The sequence below is a fragment of the Labeo rohita genome, unplaced genomic scaffold (assembly GCF_022985175.1).
Source record: "Labeo rohita strain BAU-BD-2019 unplaced genomic scaffold, IGBB_LRoh.1.0 scaffold_1517, whole genome shotgun sequence".
Taxonomy (NCBI): Eukaryota; Metazoa; Chordata; class Actinopteri; order Cypriniformes; family Cyprinidae; genus Labeo; species Labeo rohita.
Window position 1 is genome coordinate 6,919 of NW_026127689.1, and position 10,945 is coordinate 17,863.

Below are 10,945 nucleotides of genomic sequence, written 5' to 3' on the forward strand. Positions count from 1 at the left end.
AATAGAGCGGCGACACCCTGTAACATTTATAAAAAAAAAAAGAGGAACGTGTTTAAAGTGGAAATGACTAAGATAAGGGTTTTCTTCTGCCAAACACGCATCCTAATCAGTGACTGCTTATTTTTGCTTCTGTTCTTTTAAAGTCTTGTGTCAAAAACAGTGACTCAAACTACTTACAGTTTGGTAAAATACAAATAAACTAATAACTAACTAATAAACTAACAAAATAAAATGGTATGAAATATGATCTGGGTTTAAATAGTTTTATTATGTGAAAAGAGAGAGTGTGGAGTGCTGTAGGAGACATTTGAAAGGTTATGTAGGAAAATAAAACATTTGACTGAGACGACGATGAGTTATAGCATGAGGGACACCATAGACTAATCAAATATTCCATAAAGCCTAAATATAATACAATCAGCTTTTTGTCCAAATTAAAAGTCATTTTGAATGTTTAATGATCACGAAACAACAGTAAAGTGAAAACAATATTATAGCAATACTAGAAAATGATTAACGACAATATCATATACAGTAAAATATTGTTGACGTGACATGGCATTTTCACTGTCCTGCAAGATAAAAATAAATATAAGACACAGTAAATCATTAAACATTTCTTTGTCCTGGACCTGTTGTTATAAAAGCTGCAGTGTTATTACGTTTTGTTTTTGGGGGTTTTTTGAGCCAAATGTCAAAATTGTCCTATGGTATGACTGTCTCAAGCATGATTCAATAAATTACAACTTTTATAAATTAAAAAGAAAAGCATAAAAAGTTAATAAATACCTCTGGCATAATTGTACAAGTGTCTGTTTTAGTAAATGACAAGCATTTTTTTCATCCATATATTTTTCAAAGCGTAGGAACTTGATATATTTTGTCTCTGAAAACCATGTCCTCTGGTGTGACACCATACCCTGATTTTCAAGCCCCCGATTCCAGAAAAAAAACTTTAATTAGTTGAAGGACCCCATTAATGATCATGTTACTGAAGACCTTTGTGAAGCTGATGACATGTGCACATGGTAAATTTTGTCTTAGAATTGTTTAAATATTTAGCTTTTTTGAAACCACTACAAAAGTGTTATGTTTGTTGTCCTTGGTATGACATCCCTAAATTATATTTTTTAATCAAAAACTGTATGTTCAACTACAATATTATGAAAAATTATGCCAATGTGTTTTGCAAACCGCTAATGACAGGTTAGCTCGGAATAGCAACGTCATTAGTTGACAAAAAGCTAAAACGTCCTATGGTGTGACAGATAATGTCCACCGGTGTGATGCCTGTACTGTCACACCACAAGAAAAGGTCTCTTTAAGAAGCATTTTAAATAATTAAATAAGATTTCTTTAACTTCTTTTTATTATTTTTGATCATTTTCAGTGTTCTTAAATTCAATAATTACATTAATTAAAATATCTTTTGATGTTTATGCTGTTATAAATGTCATGAAAATAAGTATAAAATGTGAAACAAAGAATTGAGGGACAGAAATTACTGAAAGAGAGAGGACATGGAAATATAAACAGAAATTAACAGGGATCCACCATAAGGGAGGAGATCCTGAGAACGAAGCAGAAAGTAATGAATGCCTTAAAAAGAGTAGCGATATACTTTTAAAAAAATTATTCACATCTTTAATTAATGTATTTTTTATATTTACCACAGAACTAATTTTTGTTGTGTGTGAATGTATAACTTTTTAAATGGTTAAACAACAAAGCATTGGAGCACCAATATAAAGAAACTTAAAATAAAAATGAATTTGCATGAAATGTTGATGTGGGTTTAAGTTATTTTATTATATGAGAAGATACACTATGGAGCAATATTAAAGACATGAAATATTTGGCCACATGATGACAGCACTGGCCACTCAAAATCAAGTATTCCCAAATATCCAAATATCACACTGAATAATGTTTTTGATCAAATTAAAAGACCATTTGACTGTCTTTAAAAAGAGAAACATGTTTGAGGAAATGACTGAGAAAAATAGTCTAATATTGTAAACAGTGACTGATTATTTTTACTTCTGTTCTTTTAAAGTCTTGTGTCAAAAGAAACAAAATGAAACAACAGTAAAGTGAAAACCATATTCCAGCAAAACTATAAAATAATTGAGGGCAATGTCATAAACAGTAAAATCAAATTTGGACTGACGCTAGTAACATAATAATAGCATAGCATCTTAGCAGTATATAGTCTACTGTATATACAGACCTTTGCATTCAGGACAGAGTATTCATGTACTCATGTATTTTTAAAACATCATGAGCATTAGACCACAAACCCATGGAATACATGAACTGGAAAGAAATCAGTAGCTTGAATACAGTGCCAAATACACATGTACACACACACACACACACACACACACACACACGTAAACAGATATATTATATATGAGAAATAGCAATTCAGTATGTAAATAAGAATATAGATAACCAGTTGCAAGTCAGTTGTTTATATAGTGCTTTTCACGAGACTTCGTTTCAATGAAGTTTTACACAAACAATGTTAATGTTTATAATATCTTAATAGTACATTATAGTCCAAATTTAGCAGTTTAGAGCTGGGCCACAATATACATTGTAAATTGTTTGAGTACAGTCTGCGGTGGGGAAAAAGAGGAAGTTGTTTTGATATAAAGTTACAGCGGTCAGTTTTCTTAAAGGGGTCATCGGATGCTAAGTTCACTTTTTGTGTGCCGTCACACCGACAGAGGCCGCTCCCACAATAGTTGATTGACATGAGCTCTTACCTTAGACCAGCTGTCACAGTCCAGTAACTTTCCATGTTTTGATGCCAGAGCAGGGATGTAAGTTAGACAAGAATATCTCCGATTGAGCAATTGAGGTGCTGTGTTGCTGGATGTAATAATGAACATAGTGGTCGTCATTTACTCCTGACATCTGAGCCGCTGAAGATGCAGTGGATTACGTTTGTTTGTGAAGGGAATGCACCTCCCGATCTACATATATCCGTCTTTGTTCGTGCGAATCATTCACGATCCAGCTTCACTTACAGCAAAAGTGAGTATAAGCGTTTTTTTATGAATCTTTGCGATCGCCTTTCCATATAACGTTGTAGTTAGGAAGTCTAGCGGCTAAACGCGGCTAAATGCAGCTAATGTAAACAAGACCGTCTTTCCACAGAGAGAAGAGAGGGGCGGGGTGAGCAGAGCTCATTTGCATTTAAAGGAACAACCCCTTAGAATGAGATGATTTTTGCAGAGCTGGTTTTGACAAGGTAAAAAGGGTGTTGTTTTACAAAACCATTGAGAATTTTTAATCAAAGTATATTAGAGACTGTTTATTAAGACCCTAAAGAATCATATCAACTTGTGGAAAATGGGCATCCGATGACCCCTTTAATAACTGTCAGCAAACGTGTCTGTGTCTAAAGATGAAACAAATTTTTGTTTTTTGCTTTCCTTTAAAGCATTATATCTGATTTGTATGTTTTTAAAGATGTTTAGCATTGAAATAATTTGTCTTAGAGAAAACTAAATGTTAGCACAATAAAACTACTGGGTGAGACTCAAATAAAAAAATATCAAATTACAAGTAAATAAAATGTTTAATGAACATTACAATAATTATACATATAAACTTTAATATTTTTGCATTTAATATGTAAAACACCGTTTAAACATAATACATGTTGCTTTTGCTTGCTTTTTCCATAACATTTAAGTACATATGGATAATGCATAAGTAAAATAAGTTTCTTCATGACTTCAGCATAGAAACATACCAAAAATACTACACATGCCGTTATTACAGAAATATTACAAACTTTTTCTAAGTCGATAATAACCAATATAAATAAATAAATAAATAAAGCAGGGTATTCCATTATGGTGGTTTTAAATATTGCAACACTGCAAATCACTGAAAATATATAAAAAGAGAAAGAGTAAGACCACTTGCTGACTTTGACTCTGACTTTTGAAAGATATTTAGAATAGTTTTAGAACAGTAACATAAATCGATCAGAAAACTCTGAATAAATGAGTTGATATCTTCACTTCACTGACTGCATGTGCTGTGACTGGGTGTTTTGTGACATTTGTGTTCCCTCCTCAGAGAAAACTCTTTCAAAAACACGTCTTAGAGAAAGTTTAACATTGCTCTTAAAATTCTGCCCCATGAAAACATACAGAATGGGGTTCAGACAGCTGTTGAAATACGCCAAAGGGATCCACTGCCACAGCTGCCCAATAACTTGATTCCTCTCCATACATTATCATCAAGTCCACTGTGTGCTACGACAACCAGCACAGAAAAAAAGGCCACGATTACAGCCAATATGATGCGAAACGCTCGTCCAGAGTAAAACTGACTCCTGCCTAACTTGCGTGCAATGAATCCATAGCATGTTGTGATGCATATGAGAGGAACCAAAAAGCCAAACACAAATCTGATGATGATCAACCTTCCAATGACAGGGTAATCCAATAAACTTGAGAGTTTATACGAGGAGCAAACAGAGTCTGGAACTGCAAGATAAAGGGTTAAATCCATGACAGGTGATAAATCCAGGGCAGGCTGCTGACAAGACAAGACGATGTAACCAGACTAAAATACAAGACTCGAATGACAAAAACTACGAAAACAAGAAATAACTAAGCTTGGCAAACTAGGAAGAGGCTCTGTAAAGACGCTAACACTAGGTGAGTACTAAACGCGTTGCAATACTCGGCCCAGAATAGTGGGAAGGGCCTTGTATTTATGCCGTTCGTGATTGGCTGGAGCTGTGAGTGTGGTGAGTGGGGTGGAGCATGGGAAAGGTAGTCCGAGGTGTAGTGCAACAATCTGTGTAATGGCAAGGTGACCTCTGGTGGCAAGTGGTCCGAAGATCAGGACCAGACTAGTAACAATAGTATTGCTTTATATGTATAACAGTTTTTAAAAATGTTATTAAATTTGCAAAGTTTCATTTTGAATTTCTTTATTCTTTATGCAAAATAGTTGTTGGTGGTTTGAGTTTTGAACCCGGGAACAAGCTTGTTGTAGTCCCTACCAGCCGTTTGTTGTTGGCCTTAAAAAGCGAATTCTGTTAAAGAAAAGATCTTCCTTTGCATTGAACTCTGAGCATCGTAAGTTTGCAGATGTTGTTTATGCTCGAACAGCACCATTACACACTAAAGGTAAAATAAAGTTTTTCCAAATTAAAAGATCATTTGAATGCTAAATAATCATAAATCAGTAATTCTAAATTAAAACACACACTCATCAAATCTTCAGCTATAACATCTTTTTGAAATGGTGATACCCTGTCACATATTAAAAAGAGGAACATGTGGAGAATGGTGAGAGAAGGTTTTTCTTCTGAAAAACAGTCAGCAAAACTCACATCTTAAACAGCGACTGCTTATTTTTGCTTCTGTTCTTTGCGAGTCTACTGTCAAAAACAGTGACTCAAACTGCTTACAGTTTGGTCAAATACAAAGGTCTGAAAGCAAAATGTCATCTGTCATGTTCACAAAATAAATACCAAAAGAGTGACCAGGACCCCAATACAAAGCAACTAACTAAAAAAACTAACCAAATGAAATGACATGAAATATGATGTGGGTTGAAATAGTTTTATTATGTGAGAAGAGAGAATGTGGTGTGATATGAGAGACATTTGAAAGGCTATGTAGGAAAATAAAACATTTGCCTTAAACAATGATTAATGATTGAACACAATTGTCATAAACAGTAAAATATTAAAAGCTGGACTGACGCCACACACACACATACAGTAATAGTACAGCATCGGTAGCTATTCTTAGCAGTATCTCTAGTCTAGTCTAGTCTCTACTGAGCATTGTTAATCAGGAATCTCACTGTAGCATAAAAAAAATATATATCTACATTTTATTGCACACGTTTTAGAACAGATCATTTTAGATCCACTTAATGCATTTTATAACTTCCAGACAAAGAAGAAACCAGAGTGGACACTTCCTATTGAAAGATGTTTTGCATATCTTAAGTTTCAGTTTTTTAAAATGTCAAGATACTTCACATGAGTATTTGGTCTAGAAAATTACTCTGAGGATAATTAAAAAAAAATCTAATTAGTCAAATGAATTGCATTAGCTAACAAAATATTAAAAGCAAGTGGAACAAATCTTGTTTGAAACAGCATAGTTTGGCATAGAAAAATTACTTAAACTTGATAAGCTTAATTTGACTCATAAATAAATGAGTTGATATCTTCACTAGATTGAGTGCATTTGCAGTGACTGGGTTGTTTGTGACATTTGTGCTCCCTCCTCAGAGAAAACTCTTTCAAAAACACGTCTTAGAGAAAGTTTAACATTGCTCTTAAAATTCCGCCCCATGAAAACATACAGAATGGGGTTCAGACAGCTGTTGAAATACGCCAAAGACATGGTCAACGGATACACTGCCACAGCTGCCTCAGAAATTGATTCCACTCCGTACATTATTATCAAGTCCACTGTGTGATACGGCAACCAGCACAGAAAAAAGGCCACGATTACAGCCAACATGATGCGAAACGCTCGTCCAGAGTGAAAATGACTCCTGCCTAACTTACGTGCAATGAATCCATAGCATGTTGTGATGCATATGAGAGGAACCAAAAAGCCAAACACAAATCTGATGATGCTGAACTTTCCATACATTTTAAAACTGTCTTCATCAGATTTATAATACAAGCAGTATGTTGTGTCATTTTCTGTCTCAGTCTCTATTAACATCATGAAAGGCAGACTAAGAACTGAAGCCAGAACCCAGGCCGCTACACAGGACAGACGTGCGATTAACAGACTGCGATGATTTTGAGCCCAAACCGGTGTGATCACCTGAGTAAACCGATCCAGACTAATCAAGCTCAAAGTGAAAACACTGGCAAACATGGTGATGAGCATAATGAAGGGAAGAATCTTGCACATGATGGATCCATACGGCCAGTGTTTATCCTCAATGCTCCTAGATGCGTAGAAAAGAGTGGAGAGGCAACACAAGAGGTCGACAATCGCTAGATTAAGAAACCCAACTGTATTAACGGTCCTCCTCATCTTACATCCAGCAACATACACAACAAATGTGTTCCCAGGAACACCAAGGATGAAGGTCAGGAAGTAGAAGACCAGAGAAATCACCTTCATTGGATATTCCAAAATATCATCATAATCCTCCATTGTTGTGATTGAACTGAAGTGCCTGGTTTATCCTGCTAATATCACATATTGTCAGTGTAAAATTATTGGTTATATGTAAAGTGTTGTGTCAAAAATCTTGATGAATAAATATGTATATGATCAATGCATTTCTATTACTGGCAAAGATGAATTATAATTACAAATATGCAACCAAATAATGCTATTTTTGCATGCTTTAAAATGATATAAATAACTCTGAACAAGTAATTATGACTCACGTTGTGATGATTCAATTCACAGTTATCCCGGTAAATGTTTTCTTCTCTAATGTTCAAGACTTTATACCACTTCTTCAATTTTATCAGTTCATCAGATTTCACCAACGTTTCAAACGAGTTGAGTTGAGTTGTGAAACATCATGACCAACTCTATGTAAAGCTGGTTAAGACTTCCGTTACACATTGGAATTCATAAATTTTAAAAATACTAATGTCGGACTACAAATAGCAATTTAACCTAAATTAAGTAAATAAACAGGAATGAAGTCAAACAAATGCAAGTCAACATTGTTTACATTGTATTTAGTTTCACAATTGTTTACAGCCATTCACAATGTACATTTATAATATTGGTTGTTTGTAATTCATATTATTATGCATTACAAAATATTATATTATGTGAGATTCCGTGTGGAGTGACACCAGACACATGAAATAATTCAACCACATGATGACAGCACTGGCCAATCAAAATCAAGTATCACACAGAGGCCAAATGTCATACTGAATAATGTTTCTGTTTAAATTAAAAAACAATTTTACTGTTTAATAATCATAAAACAATAGTAATTCTAACTTAAATCATATACTTCTCTAATCTAATAGCAAAACATTTCTTTTTGAGATGATTGCGATATGTGCCTTAAAAATAGAGAATGGAATAGAGTGGTGACACTCTGCTGCATGTATTAAAAAGAGGAACATGTTTAAAGTGTGAACGACTGAGATAAGGTTTTTCTTCTGAAAAATAATCAGCAAAACACACATCCTAAACAGTTACTGCTTATTTTTGTTTCTGTTCTTTTCTCGTGTCAAAAACAGTGACTCAAACTACTTACAGTTTGGTAAATTACAAAGGTCTGAATCCAAAATGTCATCATTCATGTGGAGTTTTTCTCGAGTGGTAGAGATGTCCAATTCATTGAAAAGTTAATTAGTAAACTAAGAACTGTTTTCACCAACCTTTTGTGCATTTACTCGTAATGTCAACACTGTGGCAAAGTCTGTGACAGTTTTAGCGTGTGCCGGGACTCTGACGGCATGAATTTCTGAGGTGAGGCATTTATGCTTGACGAACATATTAAATAAATTACTTTATAATAGTAACAGCAAATTAGGCTACTTAGGAGTAAAAGTAGGCCTATATTTAAAGAAATGAGGGACAGTGTACAATCAGTCTGTCATTTTCATAAAATAAATACCAAAATGGTGACCAGGACCCCAATACAAAGCAACTTGAAGGAACTACAAAAAATTAAATGACATGAAATACTGATTTGAGATCAGGCAGCTGTTGACATACACCAAAGAGATTGACAATGGATACACTGCCAAAGCTGCCAAGGAACTTGATTCCTTCCCATACATTAATATCAAACGCTTAACCTTCCAGATGTTGTAAAATCTGATTGTGTGATGTTAAACTTCTCAGCAGTGAAAGTTTCTCTTAATATCATAAATGGCAAAACAGGCCAGAAGCCAGGCTGCTACAAAGCAACAAATTACAACAAGATCAGTCTGATTTACAGAAAAAAGCAAAAGGACTAATTGCATAGAGCTATGACAAAATAACTGGTGGGAGAAATAAGGAAAAGTATTATCCTTTCATACTGTAATGTACGTAAGGTATGTATTGTGCAGAAAAAAAAATTAAAAAAAAATTTTCACTTCTGAATATCTTCAAGGTTGTTTCTTTAAAAATACTTTATTTACTGTTGGGAATTTTAATTTACAACAGTGCATAATATTCTAAAAGGAAAAAAACGGAAAAAAACTCATGCATTTCGTTACACTCCACCACTTTGTTATTTTGCAAATGAAATGAACAAAGTTCATTGCGGGAATATTAACAAATAGTTGCTAACTACAACAGCGTGCGATATCGAGCTGCTTTCGAAGGACTCGAACAGGTCCGGCCTGTTCTTGTTGCCTAGCAACTGTGACAGCTGCCATTGACGAGCGTCAGTAACGTTTGTAAGTGGACTTTTATGTTCAACTGCATAAAACTAAACAGGGTTGAAAACCTGTCTGTTCATCATAGTCCATTTATGTGCATAATAATCAATAATAAAATAAACAACATAAAATCTAATTTTAGTAAGACGTAACTCAACATTGAACCACTTTACACACAGACCAAAATTATAAACGCAACACTTTTGTTTTTGCCCCCATTTTTCATGTGCTGAACTCAAACATCTAAGACTGTTTCTATCTACACAAAAGACTGATCTTGGAGGTGAAGATGCTGGATATGGAGGTCCTGGGCTGGTGTGGTTACACATGGTCTGCGGTTGTGAGGCCGGAACTGCCAAATTCTCTGAAACGCCTTTGGAGACGGCTTATGGTAGAGAAATGAACATTCAATTCACGGGCAACAACTCTGGTGGACATTCCTAGTCAGCATGCCAATTGCCTGCTCCCTCAAAACTTGCGACATCTGTGGCATTGTGCTGTGTGATAAAACTGCACATTTTAGAGTGGCCTTTTATTGTGGTGAGCCTAAGGCACACCTGTGCAATAATCATGCTGTCTAATCAGCATCCTGATATGTCACACCTGTGAGGTGGATGGATTATCTCAGCAAAGGAGAAGTGCTCACTAACACAGATTTAGACAGATTTGAAAACAGTATTTGAAAGAAATAGGCCTTTTTTTATGTACATAGAAAAGTCTTAGATCTTTGAGTCCAACTCATGAAAAATGGTGGCAAAAACAAGTGTTGCCTTTATAATTTTGGTCACTGTATTTTGTATTTTTCATGTCAAAACAATGTAGTAAGTCTAAACCTAACACTAGGTTACTAATTAAACACTAGGTTGGTAATTAAAAGTAAAAAATGAACAATTCAGGCTGCAGTTATTTTCATTTTCATCAACAAATATCATCTATGGCAGCTCTCTTCTTGCACCGTTGTTACGCGACAGGAAGAGCAATTGGGAAAACCTGGTGGCGCAATTAGGAAATCCCGCGAAGGCTAGACTCAGAGTACCCGTCCTCCGAAGGCTGCAGTCTTTGAATTGGGACGCAGCTCTTGTGCGTCAGAGAAACAAGTGCACATCCATCTTGGTAATTTTTTCTTTTAACTTATCTTCATATAGTGCTTTCAGAAGACTGTTTCAAGGAAGTTTTACATAAAAGTATAATGTTAATGTTTATACTAGGCTACCTTAATATCTTTTCTTATAGTCCACATTTAGCATTTTAGAGTTGGGTGACTATCAGCAAATGTGTCTGTGTCTAAAGATGTTAAAGATTTATTTTTTATTTTTATTTTATTCATTTATTTTTTGCTTTTGCTTTTAAAGCATTTTATTGTACATTTTTAAAGATGTTTAGCACTGAAATAATTTGTCCTAGAGAACAATTCTGTTAGCGCAGTTAAACTACTGGATGAGAAAACTATTTGCACTAATTATGAACAATCTCTACTCAAAAATTTAAATTACAAGTGAATTGACCGTTTAATAAACATCACAATAACTATACATTTAAACATACCAATGTAGAAACATACCATAAACCACACATGCC

At 34.6% G+C, this 10,945-nt stretch overlaps 1 pseudogene; it reads right to left on the reverse strand.

Moving 5' to 3' along the window:
• Positions 1 to 6,034: 6,034 nt before the first annotated feature.
• On the reverse strand, positions 6,035 to 7,553 carry LOC127158488 (C3a anaphylatoxin chemotactic receptor-like; annotated as a pseudogene).
• Between the last annotated feature and the right edge of the window lie 3,392 nt (positions 7,554 to 10,945).